General features: G+C 41.1%; 1 protein-coding gene across 4 annotated transcripts in view; it reads left to right on the forward strand.

The window, feature by feature from the left end:
- The window catches only part of SMAP2 (small ArfGAP2), a 48,650-nt gene that overhangs the window by 16,022 nt on the left and 18,256 nt on the right, over positions 1-14,372 (forward strand). The window contains exon 1 of one of the 4 annotated variants that reach the window (XM_069587327.1): positions 11,052-11,229. The exons of 2 other annotated variants lie outside the window; for them this stretch is intronic. The gene's annotated coding sequence lies outside the window, so the exon portion shown is untranslated. Of the gene's footprint in view, positions 1-11,051; positions 11,230-14,372 lie in introns of those variants that run through there. One more of the 4 variants, XM_069587317.1, reaches the window with a different exon arrangement.

Consider the following 14,372-nt stretch of genomic DNA (forward strand, 5'->3'; position numbering starts at 1 on the left):
TCCACAGTCTTGACTAGGCTGGGTGCAGAATGATGGTGTTTGCTGGTCGGGGTGGAGCGCGCTCTGTGAGCGTCCTTGCTGGGATGTTCTGGGATCCCAGAGCCGTGACACTTGAGCCTGTGTCAGGCTCTGTCCCTCAGTCCTGGCAGGCTCTGAGTTCCATTCCAGCTGAGCCTCTGTGGGAGTAATTGGCCACATGGAGCCTTCAAGCCAAACAATTGTTTGTACTGAGATAGTCTCACTGTTTAGCTCCTAATGAAATAATCTCTTTCCTGCCCCCAATGAAAGCAGCTCTTTTTTATTTCCTCCCTCCCCTTTTCAGAGAAGCCTTGCCTCAGCTACCACTCTTCTAGCTTATTCATAAATGCTTTAAGCAGGGTCTTTGTGTAGAGGAAATTAGCTAGAGCCAAAATATCCCGGCTAACCAGGGTACAAGGAACATTAAGGATACCCTTCTTCCTAATTTTCTGTGTAGGATATTTAAATCACCTTTGTGTGGTTCAATAATAAGGGATTCAAACCTCAGGTCCACATAGGAGAAATACTCATACTAGGTTTTTTAAAAGTATGCCAACTTAGGCAGTTGTTACCTAAAGGAGCTGACAAAATAAAAACATATAAAACCCAGCAACAGAAAAACTGTAGATGAGGGCCATAGGAGTTCTGAGAGAGCCAGAATAGGAAAGAAAAAAGCCTTGCTGGAGAAAGTGGATGGAGCAAGATTTTCACAAAATGATGTTTTGCAAGTAATAGCTCACATAGGGTTGTTGGGAGGTATATTAAGTTCATCCAGAAAGTGTAAGTAATCCAGTTTTCCTTACTTGTCAAAACTGAGAACCTCCAAAACGTAAATCCAGGAAAGAGAATCCGCAGGTAGAGATGAAAAGGTGTCCAAGTGACCCCAGCGTGTCCTGCTTCTCTTTCCGTTGTTGTATGCTTCTCCTGGATTATTAATGCTCTCAGCACACTGCTGCCTCTGCTCTAAAGCTCTGGCTGGTACATACACACAGATTATTTCCTTTGATTCTTTGCTCTTAGCCCTGTTAGCACCATTCAGAACTCTGAGTACAAAGAGGGAGCAAAACTGAGAACTTACCGCAAAATATATGAAACTGAAGAACAGTCACTGTTTGAAAGTTTAATTGCTGATCCTGCCTTGACTTGTTCCCAGTCCATGTTCAGCTTCATAATCCTGAAGTTGCTCGCCTTAGTTTATAAACAGTGTAGATTCTTAAATATCTTGCTTGATATTTTTTTCCTCAACATCAGGCCCTCTTCCATGGGAAAGGTGCTATTTAAGGACCCACCACCAGGAATTTTCTCTCAACCCAGAGGATAAAGCCAAACTAGCCTTTTTGTGCTGCTGCTGCTCACTTAAGGCTCTTTTACTCATTTCTTAGAGGATAGAGAAATCCAGGCCTCTTCCTAAGGTTACTGGCATAGTCAGAGACCTGATCCTGCAGGCGGATCTCAAGATTCTCCAGAAAGAGAGGGTCTTCCCACTTGGAGGCCCAGCACTGTGTACCCACAACTTTCCTACTGGCTTCTTGTGGGAGCATTTATTTAAAAAGAACCATGAACACACTGTTTTTGTTTTTTTAAGAAGGTAAAACTTTTATTTTGTTGGCATAAAATTTGAAAAAATTTAAACAGCAAAGCATATGCTAAACAAAATAACAGGTTAAAGAGAAATTTAAAAATCAAGAAACAAAAAAAAGTTGCAAAATGAGTTCTCCTAATCTATGCATTTATGGCTAAACCAATAAAAATAGTATTGCTTTTAAGGTTAAAGCATCTGCCTCCAATGCAGGAGGCCTGGGTTCGATCCCTGCGTCGGGAAGATCCCCTGGAGAAGGAAATGGCAACCCACTCCAGTATTCTTGCCTGGAGAATCCCATGGACGGAGGAGCCTCGTAGGCTACAGTCCACGGGGTCGCAAAGAGTCGGACACGACTGAGCGACTTCACCTTCACCTTAGCTGGGGATGTTGTTTTGTTTTTACATTCTTTTAAAAACCAATCAAAATTTTTTTGTGATAAATATTGTTACTTTTATAGATTTTTAATAACAGCTTATTGCACTTCTTGTATTGTTTCAAATGCCTCCACTCGGTCATATCAAACTTCAATTAATGAACTAAGTGAGGGTCTTTTATTGCAGCCAAAGTACAACAGTTATACTACCTAATTCTAGAGAGTGCAATAAAGTAGGACTACTATGTTCTTAAGCATTACATTGGGCTTCCCAAGTGGCTTAGTCGTTAAGAATCTGCTTGCCAGTGCAGGGGATGCTGATTTGATCCCTGGGTGGAGATGATCCTTTGGAAAAGGAAATACCAACCCATTCCAGTATTCTTGCCTGGGAAATCCTATGGACAGAGGAGCCTGGCAGACTATAGTCCATAGGGTCACAAAGAGTCACACACGACTTAGCAACTAACAACAGCAAGCATTATATTAAATCCTATCTTAGAAATTATCAGAAGAGCAAATGTAGCATCAATTGTATAACAGCCATTAAGTAAAAAGAGAGAAAACAAGGTGACTTTTGAAGAGAGGAAGCATAGACAGATGTCCTGCCGTGGTTGTGGATATTGAGGACGTGGCTGCGGTGGGATTAAAGCCAGACCTGACCGTGGGTCCCTCAGTCCTCGGGCTTTAACTCCTCCTTCCCTGGGAACCTGATGAAAGAGAGGGCTGCCCTGACCTCTCTGGCCTCTGCTTGCTGATTAGCAAGGTAGAGGAGTCCTGGGTCGGGGGTGGGGTGGGGGGCAAGGTTGGGGGGAAGCTAGAGTTTAAATTCTGCTTTGGCCCGTTTGTGTCTCCACTTCTTTTCTTAGCTCATTGAGCTTTCTCTCAGTCAACGGAGATGCCAGCCAACTTTGTTGAGGATTTTTTTTCTCATGGGACATGATCCATCTTTGATAGAAGGAAGTGTTTCTTTCCAATTCTCTCTCGAGGTCTTTGGCCAGCTTTCTGTAGGAGTTACGCTTCTGGTGTACACTGCTGCTGTTTTCATACACTTTAGGAAGTTTCTTCTTTTTAAGTTTTTGTGGTTTAAAAAATTTTTTTTGAAAATTTGTTTACTTTTGGCTGTGCTGGGTCTTCACTGCTGCGTGTGGGCTCGTCGCAGCAAGCAGGGGCTACTCTCCAGCTGCGCATGGGCTTCTCACTGAGGCGGCTTCTCTTATTTCGGAGCGCGGGCTCTAGGGTACTGGCCTCAGAAGTTGTGGTACACAGGGTTAGTTGGCTCCCTGGCATGTGGGATCTTCGCAGACCAGGGATCGAACCCGTGTCCCCGGCTGGCATTGGCAGGCTGATTCTTAACCGCTGGACCGCCAGGGAAGTCCAGTTTCTTCTTGATTTCTAAGCAGTAAATTCCCTGCTTGATTACCTTTGAGCAAAGTTTCATTATATATTCTTGCTGTGGTTCAGTCAGTATTTCAGGTTTCAGCAGAAGCTTTTGAATTTCACTTTCAAGTTATGAATATTCAAATTGCAGAGAGGCTCGTTCAGTTTGGAAATTTCTCATTTGACTTGTAAGCTCTTTTTCATTTGATTGTCTTCACACAATTTAAAAAATGTTCCTTGCTTTTCTCCTTCAAACCTTTTTAAGGAAATATTTAAGTAACAGCATAATGAGTCTCTTTGAATTGACTTCTGATTCATAGTCTAGGTGGTCTCCATTTTCTGATCCATTTCTTTTCTTTTTCAACTTTTTATTTTATACTGGGGTATAGCCAATTAACAATGTTGTGATAGTTTCAGGTGAACAGTGAAGGGACTCAGTCATACGTATACATGTCTCCATTCTCTCCCAAACTCCCCTCCCATTCAGGTTGCCACATGACACAGAGCAGAGTTCCATGTGCTCTAAGTAGGTCCTTGTTGGTTATCCATTTTAAATATAGGATCCATTCTTTTTGTGTAATTCCAAATTACTGTCATCCATAAAATCTCTAAAGAGAGCAGGGAAATTTATCCTATTTGTCACAGATTTTTAGCTGGCTCTTTTTATCATTTACAATCTATTTCATCCATGTATTTGAGTTTTCAAGCCTTTTTTCCCTTCTGTTCCCACACTCTTTGCCTCCATCATGCAGCTTGTTGGGAAAGCAATCCTAGGTTTTTCTAGAATGTGTGTTTTCAACCATGCCATCCATTCTTTCCCTCTGAACTTATGCATTCTTCTGAGATGCTTTTAGGGTGTTTTTGCACCAGTCACTAGGGTTTGGAGAGATTTTGATGTATCTTTGAGAGGCCGTGTATGTCCTTGAAAGCAAGCCACCATTACTCTGTGTAATGAAAGTTTAGGGGGCTCACATTTAGTTCTTTTTAGAGAAAATCTGTGTCCTCAAGTAAAGAGGTGGACCTGTTTAGATTTTTATTACATTTTGCCATACTCAGTGTTTGTAGTAGCAGAGGACTGGGCTCCAGGGAGGGAAGCATCAACTTGTGTGAGAGTCTTCATCACGGCAGAAGATGTTTTGGCCAGCTTTTTCCCTCTCCTTAGAATATATCAGCTCTCTACTATGAAAACAACCATAGCATCACATACCAGAACCTCCCAGGGGAACCCCAGGAGACTCGGGCTTTGTCTCAAGTTTTCAGAGAGCACCACTAGCAGTACTGCACAGCTGCTGCTCCAGGACTGGCTGGAAAGAGACCTCTGTGGCGGTTGAAGACCTTCTGGGCAGAATCAGGGACTTACCTTGTCCAGGAAGGAGTCCCACAGTCTGCCTCAAATCAGAAAAAGGTGTCTGTGGGTAGGAGTTACCCTCTCAAATTTTTCTGTGTGCTGGAACTTGGCAACTGGCAGCTGCACACAGTTTTAGGGGAAGTGATGTCTTTGTTGGTGTATAGAAGAGAGAAAAGGAGTAAAAGGCCCAAATCATGGAAGAATTTAAGCCACATTTAAAAGTTTGGAGTTCAGTTAACAGTGGGGGTGTAAGTTACATGTCTTTGAATGGGACAGTGACATCATTAGAATGTACCTTGGCAGAATGTCCTTTTCAAAGCCAAACAAACAGCGAAGTTCCAACTTGGACCTGGTGCTTTCCCTTCTGAAGTATTCTGGGAAGTGGAGTTGAGTAATAATGGTACAGGCTGGTTGATTTGGGAGTTTGGAAGTTCTTTAGTACTAGAAATATCACCTGAATGTACGTTACCATCCACTGAGTGTACGTTACCATCCACTAAGCCACAGTAAATCCCTGCCGTCAAATAATAAAATAAGGCAAATAAGCTAAATTTGCTGAAAGTTAACTGCCCTTCCTTCTGTCTTTTCACAGTAGTTTAATGAGTTTCAGAGATGCAGTTACTACCTTTTAGGCCATAGCTTTGTGGCTAGCTAAATAACATGAGACGTGTGCAAGTATGTTACTGGACTAGTTCGCAGCAAGGACTGGTTTTCCTAGGCTTTAAGGAAGATAGATAGCCAGTGTGTGAAGAAGCTGAGAAAGTTGCTGCACCCTGCTGTAGACAGGTGCCTTGTTTTAGCTCTGGCCCTTTGACTGCTGTATTGTTTTAGACTTATTCCTCTCTGTAGGCTCTTTTTTGGTTATATTTAACTTTCTGTATCCCCGCCTCCAGAGCAAAGTCAAGGCTGTTGTTTTGTCTCTAAGCAAGCTCTGCTTAACAACAAGAGAAAGATGAAGAATGTCTTCTCCTTTTTTCCCCCGCTAGTCCCCAGTCTGCTTCCCTGCTGACTTCCTAGTGTTGCAAGCTTTAATGTCTTTAGAGAAGGACCATTTTAAGTCAGCTACTGAAACGGGTTGAGATGTAGATTGACTGCTTATTTCTTTCTTTTTTTTTTTTTTAATTTTAAAATCTTTAATTCTTACATGCGTTCCCAAACATGACCCTCCCTCCCACCTCCCTCCCCACAACATCTCTCTGGGTCATCCCCATGCACCAGCCCCAAGCATGCTGCACCCTACGTCAGACATGGACTGGCGATTCAATTCTTACATGATAGTATGCATGTTAGAATTCCCATTCTCCCAAATCATCCCACCCTCTCCCTCTCCCTCTGAGTCCAAAAGTCCGTTATACACATCTGTGTCTTTTTTCCTGTCTTGCATACAGGGTCGAGATTGACTGCTTATTTCATCAGTGATTGCTCAGCAGTGTTCTGCTTCACTCACCTCCTTTTCCTGGTTACCTGGTAGGAGGATAGTGTTGCTTTGCTTCATTTCCATGGATGGCATAGCAGTTTGTTTGCGTCGTCTGTCCTGTCGTTGACCTCCGGGATTAAGTTGGTTCAACTGGCTTGTATTTTGGTTGAGTGTAGAATAGCTCCTCTCTCTAGAATCTCCAAACCTCTGTCTTTATCTTACATTTATTGTTATTTTACATAAATATGGGAGGAGTATAAAAGCAGCACCAGGAGGTTAAAAATGGTAAGAAGGCAGATTAATGGGACTCAAGAAGACCTCACTAATATTCAGTGCCATCCAGCAGTAAAATGGCCTTCCATTCCGGGAGGAACCAGATGGAAGGATCTCAGTAACTAACGAGAAGTTTAGACTCAATGACTTTTTCTTCCCTTTTTAAAAAAATAAATTATTTATTTATTTATTTGGCTGTTCTGGGTCATACTTGTGGCATGTGAGATCTAGTTCCCTAACCAGAAATCAAACCCCGCACCCACCCCCACCCCGGTTGGGAGCACAGTCTTAGCCAGTGGACCACCAGGGAAGTCCCTAGACCAAATGACTTCTAATGTTCTTTCCACCTCTGATTTTCTCATTTTTCAATTCCTTGGTATAGTATTTTCCTTTATTCTCTAATCAGTCTCAGAAATCTTTCAATTTGTTTTATTTCAAACATTTAAAAAGCGTAACTTCTTTTTTCAAAAACGTGAATGTGGACAGTGTCTCTTTTTGACAGAAGGAAACGACATTTTTGCAAGATGGACCAGGTGGAAAGGGACTGACTTCTCTTGCAGAACAATCTGAGAGCAGAGGTTGATTGAGTAAGCTCTTGTTTTGGCCTCATGGTTCCTTAAAATGTTTTTGCTTACAGAAGTTCAAAGTAACTGTTTATTGTTATTTTGGCATAGGGAACTAGGTGAATTCTCTTTTGGGTAGATGGAAATAGGCTGGTAAACATACCTCCTAGTAGCCCTATGTAATTTCTCCAAGATGCCACTGGTGTTTATGTGTATTCTTCTTTGTAGTAAATAAGGGGTTGAAGGGATATAATGAATGGAACTGAGATAACTAGCATTCAGTTCAGTTCAGTTGCTCAATTGTGTCCGACTCTTTGTGACCCCATGAACCGCAGCACGCCAGGCCTCCCTGTCCATCACCAACTCCCGGAGTCCACCCAAACCCATGTCCATCAAGTCGGTGATGCCATCCAATATCTCATCCTCTGTCGTCCCCTTCTCCTCCTGCCCTCAATCTTTCCCAGCATCAGGGTCTTTTCAAATGAGTCAGTTCTTCACATCAGGGGGCCAAAGTACTGGAGTTTCAGCTTCAACATCAGCCCTTCCAATGAACACCCAGAACTGATCTCCTTTAGGATGGACTGGTTGGATCTCCTTGCAGTCCAAGGGACTCTCAAGAGTTCTCCAACACCACAGTTCAAAAGTATCAGTTCTTCAGTGCTCAGCTTTCTTTATAGTCCAATTCTCACATCCATACATGACCACTGAAAAAACCATACCCTTGATTAGACAGACCTTTGTTGACAAAGTAATGTCTCTGCTTTTCAATATGCTGTCTAGGTTGGTCATAACTTTCCTTCCAAGGAGTAAGCATCTTTTAATTTCATGGCTGCAGTCACCATCTACAGTGATTTTGGAGCCCAGAAAAATAAAGTCAGCCACTGTTTTCACTGTTTACCCATGTATTTGCCATGGAGTGATGGGATCGGATGCCATGATCTTCGTTTTCTGAATGTTGAGCTTTAAGCCAACTTTTTCACTCTCCTCTTTCACTTTCATCAAGAGGCTCTTTAGTTCTTCACTTTCTGCCATAAGGGTGTTGTCATCTGCATATCTGAAGTTATTGATAATTCTCCTGGCAATCTTGATTATAGCTTGTGCTTCTTCCAGCCCAGCGTTTCTTATGATGTACTCTGCATATAAGTTAAATAAGCAGGGTGACAATATACAGCCTTGATGTACTCTTTTTCCTGTTTGGAACCAGTCTGTTGTTCCATGTCCAGTTCTAACTGTTGCTTCCTGACCTGCATACAGATTTCTCAAGAGGTAGGTCAGGTGGTCTGGTACTCCCATCTTTTACAGAATTTTCCACAGTTGATTGTGATCCACACAGTCAAAGGCTTTGGCATAGTCAATAAAGCAGAAATAGATGTTTTTCTGGAACTCTCTTGCTTTTTCGATGATCCAGAGGATGTTGGCATTTTGATCTCTGGTTCCTCTGCCTTTTCTAAAACCAGCTTGAACATGAGGGAGTTCACAGTTCACGTATTGCTGAAGCCTGGCTTGGAGAATTTTGAGCATTACTTTACTAGCATGTGAGATGAGTGCAGTTGTGGGGTATTTTGAGCATTCTTTGGCATTGCCTTTCTTTGGGATTGGAATTGTTCTTAAGACAAATACGGCCTCTGCTTTGCTTTGACTCCAGTTTCATGTTGCAGTTAATGACAGGCCAAGTCTAAGAGAAATTGAGCTCTATTTTTCAGACCAGAACATGTTGATGGAGCTTCTTTCTTATGTATCTATCACATTTCAATGTCAGTCATAGGTTTCATGAATTGAATTTGATCTCATATTTTTAGATTCATCAAGACATCTTTGGGGGAAAAAAAAAAGACATCTTTGTAGGTTAGCTCACATTACACTTTCAGAACCACTGAATTTCCAACAGGAAAGGATCAGCCAGTAGAACTGTAGTAGCTGGAGGACCTTTATAGTTCATGGTTTACCCTATGCACTGCACAGGAATCATTTCTCTGCCTCCCTGAGAGTTGATCATCCAGCCTCTTCTTGAACACTTACTCTTATTGGTATCCCACTATTTCCGGATATGCTCCATTTGCTTTCACACAATCTTAATTATGAGTTAGGAAATTCTTCCCCAGAGTGTGCCAGAATCAACTTCTACTCATTGGTACTGGTGCTGCCTTTGGAGCCCCATCAAAGTAACCTAATCCCTTTCCTGTGTAATATCTTGGCCTTGCAGGTGTTTGAAAACTTCTCCCTTCATTTTGCAAAACAGGAAAAAAATGGTATGCTTTTTATCTTGCTAATTGGTGACTTCATTTACCAAAGGAAGTACATTTTGCATGTACTGCTTACAAGCACTGTGCTAGATGTTTGGGATAAATAATGATGAGATGAGGTCGTTGCCTTTCAGAGCTGATAGTCTATTTAGGGCAAGAGAGTCTTATAAGCAACTAACTGTAATAAGATATTCAGTTTGGGAAGAGCAAAGCAGGCAGCCATAACGAAGGTCAAGGTTTATTCCCTTGATGGCCTCACAGAAAGAGGGGCCATTGGACTGGACTTTGGAGTTTGTCTGGTGGGGAATAAGGGAGACAGCCATTCCAGGCAGGAACTAGGTGTAGTCAGAGAGAGGCATGCGTGAGTCATGACATATTTCAGAATGATGACTTGCGCATCCTGCATGAAGCGCAGGCTCTGAAAGGGCTTTACTGTCATGCTAAGGTGTTTCAGTGTATCCTGCAGACACTAAGGAGTCATGCATGGCTGCGTTATTTTGCTTTTAAAATACCTCTACTGTTTTTTCTCATTGCAAAAGTAATACAAGTTCCTTGCAAATAAGTCAGAGAATATATAAAAAAATAGGAAAACAAATATTTCACAACTCCTCTACCCAGAAATATTAAATAGCTTCTAGTATTTTACATATATTCTTGTAGAGATTTTCTTCTGTACATACATATGCATTTATTCACATCCTTAAAAATGGTTTGATTTGTTCTGTGTATACTGTTTAAAATCAGATTTTATCACTCCAGTGTTCTGTTCTTGCCTGGGAAATCGCATGGACAGAGTAGCCTGGCAGGCTATAGTCCATGGCATCACAAAGAGTCAGACACAACTTAGCAGCTGAACAACAACACACAATCAGGCAGATTGTGATTTGGGGAAATAGTTCTTAATGGAAATGTGGCATAAAATGGAAAGTGAAGTGACCTAGCAATATGGAATATAGAATTTGGTAAGAAATTACAATTTGTGTATAGAATAATAGCTGCAAATATTCAAACAATAAAGTCCATGGCTAAGGGAAAAAGAAAATCGAATTTTATATAATTAATATAACTTGTATATGTTTCTGTATTAAATAAAGAACTACAAATTTTGCCCCTAATTTTATAGTGATATCATAATTCTTTTATGTAATCTGTTGATATTTTTTGTTAGAACACGAATATTTTGAAAACATTCTTAATGTATTTCTTTCTGTATTTGACTTGTTGTTTCCCTGATGAATTCTTACAAGGAGGGAAAAGGAGGGAAGGAGGGTTCAAAGGATTTGCTTACTTCTGATTAATTTTTAAACAAATTTTGCCTCCCTGCTATGTGCTAGCAACTGTGCTATGTGCTGGGAATGTGACAGTGAACGGCACAGATCTGTCTGCTATTGTGGCGCTTATAATTCAGTGGAGAAGACATGTTTAGCAATCACACAGATAAATATGTGATAAAGTATGGTACAACTGAGAAAAAAACAAGGGGAAGTGAAAGTCTCTAACCTTTAAAAAGTCCTTATTTCTATAGATATATACCAAAGTATATATAGATATATATAGATGGTATGATATGTCTATATATCATATCATATCTATATATCATAGATGGTATGATATTTGGGGTTTGCTTCAAAATATTCCAGGGTTGGGACTTGAGTATGTGGAAGTATAGCTAAAATTAAATTGGCCAGGGGTTGATAATTGCTGAAGCTGCTGGTTATTTACACTCAGCTTGTTTGAAATTTTCCATAATGAAATGTAAAAGCCAGAAGAGAAGATGGAAATGAGAATATAATCTGGTTTAACTTGAGGGACTGAGGAAAAGCTCTTTTGAGGAGGAAACTTTTCAGCTGAGACCTTAATGATATATGGGCGTTGACCAGGCTATGAGGAACGGATGGTGCTTTGGGAAAGAGCTTTTTAGGTAGTGGGAGTGACTTGCACAAAGGCCAAAAGCCCTAAGTAAGGAACATGTTGGTGTTTTGAGGAAATGAAAAAAGGCTGGTGTGACCGGAGCTGAAAAGCTGGGCCAGATCATGTAAGTCCTTGGAGACATGTTACAGATTTTTTACTTTAATCCAACCACCCTAGAAAGCTTTTAAGCAACTGAGTAACAGGGTCACATTTGCTTCTTTAAGAGCTCAATATGGCATATGGGAAAAGAATCTAAAAAATAGTAGGTATATGTATATACATATATAACAGATTCATTTTACTCTATACCTGAACTGTGGTGTTGGAGAAGACTCTTGAGAGTCCCTCGGACTGCAAGGATATCCAACCAGTCCATCCTAAAGGAGATCAGTCCTGGGTGTTCATTGGAAGGGCTGATGTTGAAGCTGAAACTCCAGTACTTTGGCCCCCTGATGTGAAGAGCTGACTCATTTGAAAAGACCCTGATGCTGGGAAAGATTGAGGGCAGGAGGAGAAGGGGACGACAGAGGATGAGATGGTTGGATGGCATCACCGACTTGATGGACATGGGTTTGGGTGGACTCCGGGAGTTGGTGATGGACAGGGAGGCCTGGTGTGCTGTGGTTCATGAGGTCGCAAAGAGTCAGACACGACTGAGTGACTGAACTGAACTGAACTGAAACTAACAAAACATTGTAACTAACCACATTAAAAATGAAAAGAGTTCAAGCTGGCCGTTTCACAGCAAATGGTTTTTGGTTTGGTTTGGAGGAGAGAGGAATATGAAAGTAGAGAGACATTCATTAGGAGGTTATTGCACTAGTCCGAGCGATCCGGTGGGTTTGAATTAGAGAAACAGTGTTGCACGTGGAGAGGAGACACGCCGATTTGAGAGAGGTTTGGTCTTGGTGATGCTGCAGAGATGGTGGTTGAAGGAGAGAGGTATAAATGAGGTATGAATTTTTGACTGCTGCATTTGATTGAATGGAGGTGAGATGGAGGTGAATGGATCAAGACGGAGAAGAATGGAGACAGAAGGTTTTGTGGCAAGAGATTGAGAGTTCAGTTTGGAATATACTATTCAGAAAACTTGCACCAAGTTACATTTTCACCTCTATGTTTATGACTACGTGAAAAGTTTATATTTGGGGCCTGATTTGTGTAGTTTTGTGTTTAGAGAGATTATTCTAGTGGGAGACTGGAGACCAATTGGTTGTTAGTCCATGAGCTCTTTGAATTAGGGAATCTCATCTTCACTGTCTCTGCCTTTGTATTCCTGGTACCTAGCAGGCAGAGTATTTGGCACATAAAAGGTACTCAGTGAAAAAGGAAAGTCACTTAGTCATGTCCAACTCTGCAAGCCCATGGACTGTAGCCTGCCAGGCTCTTCTGCGCATGGAATTCTCCAGGTAAGAATACTGGAGTGAGTAGCAGTACCCTTCTCCAGGGAATCTGCTCAACCCAGGGATCAAAGCCAGGTTTCCCACATTGCAGGCGGATTCTTTACCATCTACTCAATAAATAATATTAAAAGAATAAATGCTTAAAACAACATTGTAAATCAATTATTTTTCAATAAAAACATTTTAAAAGCTCCAACAAGAAAAAAAAATCTTATGCCCATTAAAAAAGAGAGAATGAATGCTTATGGGTGAGATAAGAGAAGGTCTAGGTAGAAATGGATAGTTTCTGGGAAAGTTTCCAAGGTAGATTCAACAGGGCTTGAATGGAAGAGGGAAGAGTTTCTCTCCCTTCCTGGACGCTTCCTGTTGAAGAGCTATTCAACAGCTCCAAGGTGCTGGCAGGTCTAATTATGGGTAACCATCGATTTAGCAATGTTTTTTTTTTTTTTTTCACCTCAACATTTATTTTTTGGAACTCTACAAGTTAGAGATTCATGAGCTATAATTATTATAATAGTGACTTCAAGCTATCTGTAAGTCTAGTTCTCTTCTCTCTGCTGATTTCTCAAGCCCAGACAGAACAATTCTAGGCCCAGCAGCTCTTGTGATGAGGAAAATTTTAGCAGCAAGAAAAATTTGCAGCCAAGTATCAGTAGTTAACTCAATTATGCAGAAGGCATCCAGTAGTTGAATGTAAATTGGATTTACTTATATGCTTTCCATTTTACAAATGGAGAAATAAACACTCGAGATACTTGTTAGAAGGTGTGAAAATAGTTAGGGTAAGCCCAGATTTCCCTGATACTGGGCTGGGACTTATTAGAGCCAATTTCTTGACAGATTAGCCAAATCCAAATACTTTCTTTATTTTTACTGATCTCTTATTGCAGAGTGATTATTTGTTAATTTTAATATTGCTTAATGCTTCCTGAGCCCGCTCATAGGCCCCTGTTGAATATGTTCACTTAACCATGACTTTGTGCTAATCACTACCCAGTTTATGTCACTATCTATCCTCTTTGCTTTCAAAACAGTTCAGAATATTGCCTCTCAGAGTCTCTTTTCAACTTCAAAATGGCATCTTTTGTATATTTTCTCGTTGGTGGCCATGACCAGTGTGTATGGAACAACTGGATTATCTTTGCCTATAATGCCATGTTCCACTAGATTGGCCTTGTAGCAGCAATACAGGGTACTGTGTAATCCAGACACGTCAAATAGCTGTCAGCTTCTCGTCTTCCTTCGTGTGTGTAGTGGAGGCATGTATGGACACAAAGGCAGAGTGGAAGCGTATAACAGAGAAGGGGAACAGGTGGGGGTTTAGGAAATACATTTCAAGGAATATTTGGGGGGAGACTTAGAAAACTGCCTAAAATTTCTTGTTTTCTAGAAGACTTTGAAATTGTATCGAGGGTAAATTTCTTCTTTCTGCTGTTCAGTCAATTGATTCTGGTTCTGACATTTTAGGACTGGAACTCACATTCCTGTCTAACAGGAGCATTCTGTGGTCTTGCATAGTGTTGGTATAGACATATGAATGCGTTAACACGCTGTTATCAGTGAAAGTAGATGAATGGGAAGTGGGTTCCAGAAATCTCACTCTGTACCACGTTCTTATATGTAGCTCTCTTTTGTTAGTATCCCTCCATAGTCTCAGCATGTAAGGTGAATATTACTGTACACATTTTGAAGATGAGGAAACTGAGGCCTAGGAGGTTTCAGTGTCTCTCTGAAGTCGCGCAGCTAATTGTTATTGAAGCTGACCTTCAAACATCAGTTTTTTCCTGGCTGCAAAGATTATACTTGCAATAACAACACCGTTTCCCCATATTTTCAGCCATATAAGTAACCATCTCTCCTGTCT

This window comes from Ovis canadensis, chromosome 1, assembly GCF_042477335.2.
Source record: "Ovis canadensis isolate MfBH-ARS-UI-01 breed Bighorn chromosome 1, ARS-UI_OviCan_v2, whole genome shotgun sequence".
In the NCBI taxonomy this organism is placed as follows: Eukaryota; Metazoa; Chordata; class Mammalia; order Artiodactyla; family Bovidae; genus Ovis; species Ovis canadensis.